We start from the raw sequence: 13,676 nt of genomic DNA, 5'->3' as shown, positions 1-13,676 counted from the left end.
TTTTTTTTTAATAGAATTAAAATCAAGTTTTCCCCCTAAACATTCTAGATAGATGAGGCCTTACCCACAAAGTTTACTAAATATAGATAAATATGGTTAGCAAAAGTATCTCTCTCACTTACTAACAATTTCATTAATGCCTCAGCTTCCTGAAGTATAAATGGGAATACTGACAACAATTTCCTTGTAGATTTTGTTTTCAATTGAATGAAGCAGACTGTCTAAAACACCGAGGACATTGCTTAGCAGTCTAAGTAACATGCTTAATTTTGTTTTTTCTTTCAGAAGAATGAGTTGAAATCTAGATTTTTCCCCAATAATCTGGACTGACAATGCACTTTCCCACAAAGTTTCCTAAGTATAGATCTGTACACTCCCAAAAAGCATCTCTTTCACTTTCTAGTAACTTCATGAATACCCCTGGGCCTCAGTTTCCTCATCTATAAAATGGGAACGTTGATTCCACCTTCTGTGTAGTTTTTCTTTTGAATTAAATGCAGGCAAGCAGCTAAAAGAAGACAGACTTTGCTTGGTAGATCTAAGTATCATACCTAATTTTGTTTTTTTCCTAATAGATTGAGTTGACATTGAGCTTTTTTCACCAACAACCTACAGATAGTGCCATTTCTGCAAATTTTACTGTGTCCATAAGTACACTTACCATAAAGCATCTCTTTCACTTATCAGTCACTTCCTTAATGCCACTGTGCCTCAGTTTACTCATCTATAAAACTGGTCTGCTCTGTTTTTTTTTTTTTTTTAATTAAATGAAACAGACCACATGACACATCCAGGATCTTATTTAGTAGATCTAAGAAAAAGATTTCATTTCTTTTTTAGAAGAGAGAGTGGAAATAGCAATTTTGTCTCCAACAATATAGATAGACAGTGCCCTTTTCCACAAACTTTATTGAGTGTAGATAAATACCCTATCAAAGACATCATCCATTTCACTTCTTGTAACATCATTACTGCCTCTGTGCCTCAGTTTCCTCATCTGTAAAATGGGAGTATTGACAACACAACACCTTCCTCGTAGATTTTCTTTTGAATTAAATGAAGCTTAATGTCTAAAACACCCACCATTGCTTAGGAGATCTAACTAACATACATAATATTGGTTTTTTTCTTTTAAGAGTGTTAAAATCTTTATTTTTACCCCACAGCCTTGTAGATTTTCGTTTACCTTACTGATTCTTCTTTTTCATTAAATGAAACAGAGCATGTAAAATACACAGGACATGCTTAGTAGAGTTAAGTAACATACTCAATTTTTTAAAAGAGAATTGAAATTTAGTTTTTTTCCCCAAAAATCTAACAGACAATGCCCTTGTCAACAAAGTTTATTAAGTATAGATAAATAGGCTCACCGATACATCATCTTTCACCTACTAATTACTTTCTTAAAGCCTCTGCACCTCAGTTTCCTCATATATAAAATGGGAATGTTGATAACACTTTACTTGTAGATTTTCTTTTTGATTAAATGAAGAGAAGCATGCAAAACAACCAGGACATTGTTTAGAAGATCTAAGCAACTCACTTAATTTTTTTTTTAATACAGAGAATTGAAATTGGGTTTTTTCCCCAACATTCTAGCCAGACAATGCCCTTTCCCACACAGTTTACTAAATAGATAAACACGCTCAACAAAAAGCATGTATTTCCCTAACTAGTAACGACAGTATTATCTATGTGTCTCAGTTTCCTCATCTATAAAATGGGAATGTTAATAACAGCTTCCTCGTGCATTTTTTTGGTAAAGCAATTAGCCTCAAATCAAATAAATAAATTTAAGTTAAAAAAATAAATGAAGCAGAGCATGTAAAACACTGAGGACATGCTTAGTAGAGTTAAGTAACATACTTAATTGGTGTTTTTTAATAGAATTGAAATCAAGTTTTTCCCCTAAACATTCTAGATAGATGAGGCCTTACCCATAAAGTTTATTAACTATAGATAAATACGGTTAGCAAAAGCATCTCTCTTACTTACTAACAATTTCATTAATGCCTCAGCTTCCTGAAGTATAAATGGGAATATTGATAACAATTTCCTCATAGATTTTGTTTTCAATTAAATGAAGCGGACCTTCTAAACACCGAGGACATTGCTTAGCAGTCGAAGTAACACACTTAATTTTGTTTGTTTGTTTTTTGGGGGGGAAGAATGAGTTGAAATCTAGATTTTTCCCCAATGATCTGGACCGACAATGCACTTTCCCACAAAGTTTCCTAAGTATAGACTGTACACTCACCAAAAAGCATCTCTTTCACTTTCTAGTTACTTCATTAATACCTCTGGGCCTCAGTTTCCTCATCTATAAAATGGGAACGTTGATTCCACCTTCTGTGTAGTTTTTCTTTTGAATTAAATGCAGGCAAACAGGTAAAACAAGACAGACTTTGCTTGGTAGATCTAAGTATCACACATAATTTTGTTTTTTTCCTAATAGATGGAGTTGACATTGAGCTTTTTCACCAACAATCTACAGATAGTGCCATTTCTGCAAATTTTACTGTGTCCATAAATACGCTCACCATAAAGCATCTCGTTCACTTAATAGTCACTTCCTTAATGCCTCTGTGACTCAGTTTACTCATCTACACAATGGGAGTGCTCTTTTTCTTTTTAATTAAATGAAACAGAGCATATGACACATCCAGGATGTTACTTAGTAGATCTAAGTAAAATACTTCATTTCTTTTTTAGAAGAGAGAGTTGAAATTGAGTTTTTTTCTCCAACAACCTAGATAGACAATGCCCTTTTCCACAAAGTTTATTGAGTGTAGATAAATACAGTCTCAAAGACATCATCCGTTTCACTTCTTGTAACTGCATTACTGCCTCTGTGCCTCAGTTTCCTCATCTGTAAAATGGGAATATTGACAACACGTTCCTCTTACATTTTCTTTTGAATTAAATGAAGCTTAACGTGTAAAATGCCCACCATTGTTAGGAGATCTAACTAACATATATAATATTATTTTTTTCTTTTTTTTTATTTTTAATTTTATTTTTAAACTTTACAGTATTGTATTGGTTCTGCCATATATCGAAATGAATCCGCCACAGGCATACACGTGTTCCCCATCTCTGAACCCTCCTCCCTCCTCCCTCCCCATACCATCCCTCTGGGTCGTCCCAGTGCACCAGCCCCAAGCATCCTGTATCATGCATCGAACCTGGACTGGCGACTCATTTCATATATGATATTATACATATTTCAATGCCATTCTCCCAAATCATCTGACCCTCACCCTCTCCCACAGAGTCCAAAAGACTGTTCTATACATCAGTGTCTCTTTTGCTGTCTCGTACACAGGGTTATTGTTACCATCTTTCTAAATTCCATATATATGCGTTAGTATACTGTATTGGTGTTTTTCTTTCTGGCTTACTTCACTCTGTATAATAGGCTCCAGTTTCATCCACCTCATTAGAACTGATTCAAATGTATTCTTTTTAATGGCTGAGTAATACTCCATTGTGTATATGTACCACAGCTTTCTTATCCATTCATCTGCTGATGGACATCTAGGTTGCTTCCATGTCCTGGCTATTATAAACAGTGCTGTGATGAACATTGGGGTACACGTGTCTCTTTCCCTTCTGGTTTCCTCAGTGTGTATGCCCAGCAGTGGGATTGCTGGATCATAAGGCAGTTCTATTTCCAGTTTTTTAAGGAATCTCCACACTGTTCTCCATAGTGGCTGTACTAGTTTGCATTCCCACCAACAGTGTAAGAGGGTTCCCTTTTCTCCACACCCTCTCCAGCATTTATTGCTTGTAGACTTTTGGATCGCAGCCATTCTGACTGGCGTGAAATGGTACCTCATAGTGGTTTTGATTTGCATTTCTCTGATAATGAGTGATGTTGAGCACCTTTTCATGTGTTTGTTAGCCATCTGTATGTCTTCTTTTGGGAAATGTCTATTTAGTTCTTTGGCCCATTTCTTGATTGGGTCATTTATTTTTCTGGAGTTGAGCTGTAGGAGTGGCTTGTATATTTTTGAGATTAGTTGTTTGTCAGTTGCTTCATTTGCTATTATTTTCTCCCATTCTGAAGGCTGTCTTTTCACCTTGCTTATAGTTTCCTTTGTTGTGCAGAAGCTTTTAAGGTTAATTAGGTCCCATTTGTTTATTTTTGCTTTTATTTCCAATATTCTGGGAGGTGGGTCATAGAGGATCCTGCTGTGATGTATGTCGGAGAGTGTTTTGCCTATGTTCTCCTCTAGGAGTTTTATAGTTTCTGGTCTTACGTTTAGATCTTTAATCTATTTTGAGTTTATTTTTGTGTATGGTGTTAGAAAGTGGTCTAGTTTCCTTCTTTTACAAGTGGTTGACCAGTTTTCCCAGCACCACTTGTTAAAAAGATTGTCTTTAATCCATTGTATATTCTTGCCTCCTTTGTCAAAGATAAGGTGTCCATATGTGGGTGGATTTATCTCTGGGCTTTCTATTTTGTACCATTGATCTATATTTCTGTCTTTGTGCCCATAGCATACTGTCTTGATGGCTGTGGCTTTGTAGTAGAGCCTGAAGTCAGGCAGGTTGATTCCTTCAGTTCCAGTCTTCTTTCTCAAGATAGCTTTGGCTATTCGAAGTTTTTTGTATTTCCATACAAATTGTGAAATTATTTGTTCTAGCTCTGTGAAGAATACCATTTGTGGCTTGATAGGGATTGCATTGAATCTATAAATTGCTTTGGGTAGTGTACTCACTTTCACTATATGGATTCTTCCAATCCATCAACATGGTATATTTCTCCATCTATTAGTGTCCTCTTTGATTTCTTTCACCAGTGTTTTATAGTTTTCTATATATAGATCTTTAGTTTCTTTAGGTAGATATATTCCTAAGTATTTTATTCTTTTCGTTGCAATGGTGAATGGAATTGTTTCCTTAATTTCTCTTTCTGTTTTCTCATTATTAGTGTATAGGAATGCAAGGGATTTCTGTGTGTTGATTTTATATCCTGCAACTTTACTATAGTCATTGATTAGTTCTAGTAATTTTCTGGTGGAGTCTTTAGGGTTTTCTATGTAGAGGATCATGTCGTCTGCAAACAGTGAGAGTTTTACTTCTTCTTTTCCAATTTGGATTCCTTTTATTTCTTTTTCTGCTCTGATTGCTGTGGCCACAACTTCCAAAACTATGTTGAATAGTAATGGTGAAAGTGGGCACCCTTGTCTTGTTCCTGACTTTAGAGGAAATGCTTTCAATTTTTCACCATTGAGGATAATGTTTGCTGTGGGTTTGTCATATATAGCTTTTATTATGTTGAGGTATGTTCCTTCTATTCCTGCTTTCTGGAGAGTTTTTATCATAAATGGATGTTGAATTTTGTCAAAGGCTTTCTCTCCATCTATTGAGATAATCATATGGTTTTTATTTTTCAATTTGTTAATGTGGTGTATTACATTGATTGATTTGCGAATATTGAAGAATCCTTGCATCCCTGGGATAAAGCCCACTTGGTCATGGTGTATGATCTTTTTAATGTGTTGTTGGATTCTGATTGCTAGAATTTTGTTAAGGATTTTTGCATCTATGTTCATCAGTGATATTGGCCTGTAGTTTTCTTTTTTTGTGGCATCTTTGTCAGGTTTTGGTATTAGGGTGATGGTGGCCTCATAGAATGAGTTTGGAAGTTTACCTCCCTCTGCAATTTTCTGGAAGAGTTTGAGCAGGATAGGTGTTAGCTCTTCTCTAAATTTTTGGTAGAATTCAGCTGTGAAGCCATCTGGACCTGGGCTTTTGTTTGCTGGAAGATTTTTGATTACAGTTTCAATTTCTGTGTTTGTGATGGGTCTGTTAAGATTTTCTATTTCTTCCTGGTTCAGTTTTGGAAAGTTGTACTTTTCTAAGAATTTGTCCATTTCTTCCCCGTTGTCCATTTTATTGGCATATAATGGCTGATAGTAGTCTCTTATGATCCTTTGTATTTCTGTGTTGTCTGTTGTGATCTCTCCATTTTCATTTCTAATTTTATTGATTTGATTTTTCTCCCTTTGTTTCTTGATGAGTCTGGCTAATGGTTTGTCAGTTTTATTTATCCTTTCAAAGAACCAGTTTTTGGCTTTGTTGATTTTTGCTATGGTCTCCTTTGTTTCTTTTCCATTTATTTCTGCCCTAATTTTTAATATTTCTTTCCTTCTACTAACCCTGGGGTTTTTTCATTTCTTCCTTTTCTAGTTGCTTTAGGTGTAGAGTTAGGTTATTTATTTGACTTTTTTCTTCTTTCTTGAGGTATGCCTGTATTGCTATGAACTTTCCTCTTAGGACTGCTTTTACCGTGTCCCACAGGTTTTGGGTTGTTGTGTTTTCATTTTCATTCGTTTCTATGCAAATTTTGATTTCTTTTTTGATTTCTTCTGTGATTTGTTGGTTATTCAGCAGCGTGTTGTTCAGCCTCCATATGTTGGAATTTTTAATAGTTTTCCTCCTGTAATTGAGATCTAATCTTACTGCCTTGTGGTCAGAAAAGATGCTTGGAATGATTTCAATTTTTGTGAATTTGCCAAGGCTAGATTTATGGCCCAGGATGTGATCTATCCTGGAGAAGGTTCCGTGTGCACTTGAGAAAAAGGTGAAATTCATTGTTTTGGGGTGAAATGTCCTATAGATATCAATTAGGTCTAACTGGTCTATTGTATCGTTTAAAGTTTGTGTTTCCTTGTTAATTTTCTGTTTAGTTGATCTATCCATAGGTGTGAGTGGGGTATTAAAGATTCCCACTATTATTGTGTTATTGTTAATTTCTCCTTTCATACTTGTTAGCATTTGTCTTACATACTGCCGTGCTCCCGTGTTGGGTGCATATATATTTATAATTGTTATATCTTCTTCTTGGATTGATCCTTTGATCATTATGTAGTGACCGTCTTTGTCTCTTTTCACAGCCTTTGTTTTAAAGCCTATTTTATCTGATATGAGTATTGCTCCTCCTGCTTTCTTTTGGTCCCTATTTGCATGGAAAATCTTTTTCCAGCCCTTCACTTTCAGTCTGTATGTGTCCCCTGTTTTGAGGTGGGTCTCTTGTAGACAACATATGTAGGGGTCTTGTTTTTGTATCCATTCAGCCAGTCTTTGTCTTTTGGTTGGGGCATTCAACCCATTTACGTTTAAGGTAATCATTGATAAGTATGGTCCCGTTGCCATTTACTTTATTGTTTTGGGTTCGAATTTATACACCCTTTTTGTGTTTCCTGTCTAGACAATATCCTTTAGTATTTGTTGGAGAGCTGGTTTGGTGGTGCTGAATTCTCTCAGCTTTTGCTTGTCTGTAAAGCTTTTGATTTCTCCTTCATATTTGAATGAGATCCTTGCTGGGTACAATAATCTGGGCTGTAGGTTATTTTCTTTCATCACTTTAAGTATGTCTTGCCATTCCCTCCTGGCTTGGAGAGTTTCTATTGAAAGATCAGCTGTTATCCTTATGGGAATTCCCTTGTGTGTTATTTGTTGTTTTTCCCTTGCTGCTTTTAATATTTGTTCTTTGTGTTTGATCTTTGTTAATTTGATTAATATGTGTCTTGGGGTGTTTCTCCTTGGGTTTATCCTGTTTGGGACTCTCTGGGTTTCTTGGACTTGAGTGATTATTTCCTTCCCCATTTTAGGGAAGTTTTCAACTATTATCTCCTCAAGTATTTTCTCATGGTCTTTCTTTTTGTCTTCTTCTTCTGGAACCCCTATGATTCCAATGTTGGAGCGTTTAACACTGTCCCGGAGGTCTCTGAGATTGTCCTCATTTCTTTTAATTCGTTTTTCTTTTTTCCTCTCTGATTCATGTATTTCTACCATTCTATCTTCTAATTCACTAATCCTATCTTCTGCCTCTGTTATTCTACTATTTGTTGCCTCCAGAGTGTTTTTGATCTCATTTATTGCATTATTCATTATATATTGACTCTTTTTTATTTCTTCTAGGTCCTTGTTAAACCTTTCTTGCATCTTCTCAATCCTTGTCTCCAGGCTATTTATCTGTGATTCCATTTTGATTTCAAGATTTTGGATCAATTTCACTATCATTATTCAGAATTCTTAGTCAGGTAGATTCCCTATCTCTTCGTCTTTTGTTTGGTTTGGTGGGCATTTATCCTGTTCCTTTACCTGCTGGGTATTCCTCTGTCTCTTCATCTTGTTTAAATTGCTGAGTTTGGGGTGTCCTTTCTGTATTCTGGCAGTTTGTGGAGTTCTCTTTATTGTGACGTTTCCTCACTGTGTGTGGGTTTGTACAGGTGGCTTCTCAAGGTTTCTTGGTTAGGGAAGCTTGTGCTGGTGTTCTGGTGGGTGGAGCTGGATTTCTTCTCTCTCCTTTCGAAGACAATGGGCTGCTTTTCTGGGTGCCTGATGTCCTCTGCCGGCATTCAGAAGTTGTTTTGTGGAATTTTCTCAGCGTTTAAATGTTCTTTGGATGAATTTGTGGGGGAGAAAGTGTTCTCCCCGTCCTATCCCTCCGATATCTTAGCCTCCAGTTTCTTAAACACACAGATGAGCTCTTCGTCTTCCCTGAGCTCCAGTCCTCTTCATAGGTAGCCTGTAGTCTGGCTCCAGTAGCTGCTAAAAGTTCTCTTCTGGCAGGCCTACCCCCCTGTCCACAATCAGCTCTTAGTTTTGTTGAAATTCTGGGTACTCTCAGAGTAGAGTCAGTCCCTGTCACAACCTCAGCCCCTTTGAACCCTCACCCACTGGGAAAGTGCCACCTCCCCCACCAGAGGCACATTTACCCACAAAACAAGAACTCTGATCTCATCTTTCAGTTATTCAGGGCTCTACCATGCCTGGAGAATATTTATATACATAGTGCAGGAAGGCAGAGTGGATCTTATCCCCATTTCACAGATGAGGAACATTACCTCAAAAAGATCATGCGCACTAGTGCGGTCACATCAGTTCATTTAATGCTGAACTAATTCTAAGCCAAGTAGTACATAGCCATTGCCCCAAGACTCCTAGGTCTATTGTCTTCTTTTCAATGTTGGGCATTATTTCCAATATTTTGCTGTTATGAATTATACTGCAGTGTACATTGTGATATATACATCTTTGTATGCCTCCCTGATGGTTTCCTTCATGACATTAATTTATAAACATTGTCAAATTACTCTCTGAAAAGGTTGTATCAGTTTTCACTCTGACTGGAATGCTCATTTTCCTGAATCCTAATCAGTAACGGTTATTTTAAGAAAATATTGCCATATGATTTCTCATTATTATTTTACTTTGCCTTTATTTCATCATCCGGGAGGTAGAACATCTCTTCGTAGATTTATAGGCCCTTATTCCTTTTCTTTGTAAGTTGTCTATTAAGATCATTTGCCTATTTTTTCCCTGTTAGTGTGTTCCTCATTTTCTTACTGATTTTACAAGAGCCCTTCATGTATTAAGGATATTAACTTATTGTTTTTAACACTTTATCATGTATTGTATTGCTGTGGACTTATTTTTTTAATTTGATGTGTTATCCTACATTGCCATTATTATTATTTCTTGATGCTCAAACTGTCCCAGTTTGGTCTGTAGTTATCCTGTCAAGCCAGCTCCTGTATTCTTTTTTCTTTTACTTTTTATTTTGAAATACTTGAAATAATTTCTGGGTTAAAACGGGAAAGTTATGAAATAGAATGAAGAATACCTATATCCCCTTTACTCAGAGTCCCCATATGTTAGCATTTTATCACATTTGCTTTATTATTTCTCTTCACCTATATGCATATTATTTTTTTTTCTGAACCATTTGGGGGTCAATTGCAGACATGATGCACATTTACCCCTAAATTCTTCAGTGTGTATTTCCCAAAATACCTGGACATTTAACTTCAGGATAGTGATCAAATTCAGGAAATCAACACTGTTATGCTGTTATCTAATCTATAGACTTTATTTGACTTCCAGTTGTCCTGATAATGTCCTTTATAGCAAAAGGAAAAAGAAAAATGGCTTTCTAGCCTTAATCTGTGATGTAAATTGCAGACGTTTTCTCCTAGTTTGTCATTTGACTTTGTTTATTGTGATTTTTTTTTCTTTGCAAACTTATTATTTTTAAATTTTTATGTGTTCATTTATTCATGTGTTTAAATGATCTTATGGTAACATTGACTTTTTAGGGGATGTACAGTCCTATGAGATTTTTCTTTTTAATACTTGAATAGATTTGTGTAATCACCCTCACAATTAGGATGAAGGACAATTCCATCATCCCCCAAACTCCCTCATGCTGTCCCTGTATAGTCTGTCCTCTAATTGCTGGAGAAGGCAATGGCACCCCACTCCAGTACTCTTGCCCAGAGAATCCCATGGATGGAGGAGCCTGGTAGGCTGCAGTCCATGGGGTCGCTGAGAGCCAGACACGACTGAGCCACTTCACTTTCACGTTTCACTTTCATGCATTGGAGAAGGAAATGGCAACCCACTCCAGTGTTCTTGCCTGGAGAATCCCAGGGATGGCGGAGCCTGGTGGGCTGCCGTCTATGGGGTCGCTCAGAGTCGGACACGACTGAAGCACCTCAGCAGCAGCAGCAGCAGCAGTGGTCAAATTTATCAGTCTTTTATTGCTTCTGGATTTGAGTCATAATTAGAAAGTATTTCTTCCCACCCATTCACGTTCTCTTCTAATACTTGTATGGTTTCAATTTTATGCATTGAAATCTCTGATCCATTTAGAGTTATTCTGATGTGTAGTGTGAGATATGGACCCAATTTCATATTTTTTCAAATGGCTATCTAGTTGTCCCAACAGCATTTATTTAAAACTCCATATTTTCCCCCAGCAAATTGGAGTGTCACCCTTATACATAAGTATTAACTTGGGAGGTGATTTTGATATCTTTATAATGTTGAGTCATCTTATGCAAGAAAAAGAGGTGTCTTTATATTTATTGAAAACTGTGTTTGTGTCTTTTTTTTTTTTTTTTTCTTCCAATTTTATTTTATTTTTAAACTTTACATAATTGTATTAGTTTTGCCAAATATCAAAATGAATCCGCCACAGGTATACATGTGTTCCCCATCCCGAACCCTCCTCCCTCCTCCCTCCCCACACCATCCCTCTGGGCCGTCCCAGTGCACCAGCCCCAAGCAACTAGCATCATGCATCGAACCTGGACTGGCAACTCGTTTCCTACATGATATTTTACATGTTTCATTGCCATTCTCCCACATCTTCCCACCCTCTCCCTCTCCCACAGAGTCCATAAGACTGTTCTATACATCAGTGTCTCTTTTGCTGTCTCGTACACCGGGTTATTGTTACCATCTTTCTAAATTCCATATATATGCGTTAGTATACTGTATTTATGTTTTTCCTTCTGGCTTACTTCACTCTGTATAATAGGCTCCAGTTTCATCCACCTCATTAGAACCGATTCAAATGTATTCTTTTTAATGGCTGAGTAATACTCCATTGTGTATATGTACCACAGCTTTCTTATCCATTCATCTGCTGATGGACATCTAGGTTGCTTCCACGTCTTGGCTATTATAAACAGTGCTGCGATGAACATTGGGGTACACGTGTCTCTTTCCCTTCTGGTTTCCTCAGTGTGTATGCCCAGCAGTGGGGTTGCTGGATCATAAGGCAGTTCTATTTCCAGTTTTTTAAGGAATCTCCACACTGTTCTCCATAGTGGCTGTACTAGTTTGCATTCCCACCAACAGTGTAAGAGGGTTCCCTTTTCTCCACACCCTCTCCAGCATTTATTATTTGTAGACTTTTGGATCGCAGCCATTCTGACTGGTGTGAAATGGTACCCACTGCAAACATTATCCTCAATGGTGAAAAATTGAAAGCATTTCCTCTAAAGTCAGGAACAAGACAAGGGTGCCCACTTTCACCATTACTATTCAACATAGTTTTGGAAGTTTTGGCTACAGCAATCAGAGCAGAAAAAGAAATAAAAGGAATCCAAATTGGAAAAGAAGAAGTAAAACTCTCACTATTTGCAGATGACATGATCCTCTACATAGAAAACCCTAAAGAGTCCACCAGAAAATTACTAGAAATAATCAATGACTACAGTAAAGTTGCAGGATATAAAATCAACACACAGAAATCCCTTGCATTCCTATACACTAATAATGAGAAAACAGAAAGAGAAATTAAGGAAACAATTCCATTCACCATTGCAACGGAAAGAATAAAATACTTAGGAATATATCTACCTAAAGAAACTAAAGACCTATATATAGAAAACTATAAAACACTGGTGAAAGAAATCAAAGAGGACACTAATAGATGGAGAAATATACCATGTTCATGGATTGGAAGAATCAATATAGTGAAAATGAGTATACTACCCAAAGCAATTTATAGATTCAACGCAATCCCTATCAAGCTACCAACAGTATTCTTCACAGAGCTAGAACAAATAATTTCACAATTTGTATGGAAATACAAAAAACCTCGAATAGCCAAAGCGATCTTGAGAAAGAAGAATGGAACTGGAGGAATCAACCTACCTGACTTCAGGCTCTACTACAAAGCCACAGTTATCAAGACAGTATGGTACTGGCACAAAGACAGAAATATTGATCAATGGAATAAAATAGAAAGCCCAGAGATAAATCCACGCACATATGGACACCTTATCTTCGACAAAGGAGGCAAGAATATACAATGGATTAAAGACAATCTCTTTAACAAGTGGTGCTGGGAAATCTGGTCAACCACTTGTAAAAGAATGAAACTGGACCACTTTCTGTGTTTGTGTCTTTCAGCAGTTTTTAAGAGTTTTCTCTGCATAGACCTTGTAGATTCCTTGTTGTTAGATTTATTTCTAAGTAGTTTATCTTTTTGCTGTTGCTGTTACAAATGGGGCTCCTCTTTCCTTATATCTTATGATTATTGTTTGTAAGAGGGTGGTTTATTTTTGTCGTCTTTATATCCTGTTATCCTACAGATTTGTTATATTGTTTGTTTTTAACATTGTTTATCATTGCTTCTCTTGGGTTTTCTATATATATCGTCATATATAATCTTCATACAGAGATAGCTTTACTTTTTCATTTTTAAATTAGTTTTTAAAATTAGAGTATAGTTGATTTACAGTGTTGTACTAGTTTCTGCTGTGCAGCAAAGTGTGTCAGTTATACATACACATATATTTACTCTTTTTTTATATCTGTTTTCTCCTGTCTAATTGCATGGGCCAATACCTACAATATTAAATAGTGTTAAATAGCTGAATACCATAGTTGAATCGTTTCTAGTGTTTTCTTTTAAGTAAGATGCTAGATCTGGGGCTGAGGTATAACATTTCCATCAGTTACTATTGTATTTTTATGACTGTAGTTTTAAGTTTATGAAGCTTTAACTTTTCTGGAATTAATTTTTATATAATGAGTAAGGCAGAATTTTTTCTATTTTTTTTCATTAAATTATGTCTTTATTAACTTCCACCTACCTTCCTAAGATTTACTATCCCCCGCTCCCCTGTGGCTTGTGGGATCTTAGTTCCCTGACCAGGGTTTGAACCTGAACCCTGGCAGTGAAACACCAAGTCCTGACCACTGTGACTGCCAGGGAATTCCCCTTTCCTTTTTAACAATAAAATTCTTTAATGTCACAGATTTTCCTGAGTGTGGTTTTAGCCACATCCTGTAAGTTTTGGTGGGCTCAGACGGTAAAGGTAAAGGTAAAGGTAAAGGTAGCTCAGACGGTAAAGCATCTGCCT

The 13,676-nt window shown here is 36.5% G+C and overlaps 1 protein-coding gene across 1 annotated transcript in view; it reads left to right on the top strand.

The window, feature by feature from the left end:
- The window catches only part of LOC133242423 (homeobox protein ESX1-like), a 77,011-nt gene that overhangs the window by 29,736 nt on the left and 33,599 nt on the right, over positions 1-13,676 (top strand). The gene's annotated exons all lie outside the window — the stretch shown is intronic.

Source organism: Bos javanicus, chromosome X (genome assembly GCF_032452875.1).
Source record: "Bos javanicus breed banteng chromosome X, ARS-OSU_banteng_1.0, whole genome shotgun sequence".
Taxonomy (NCBI): domain Eukaryota; kingdom Metazoa; phylum Chordata; class Mammalia; order Artiodactyla; family Bovidae; genus Bos; species Bos javanicus.
Note: the sequence above shows the minus strand (reverse complement) of the source record. Positions and strands in the feature narration are given on the sequence as shown.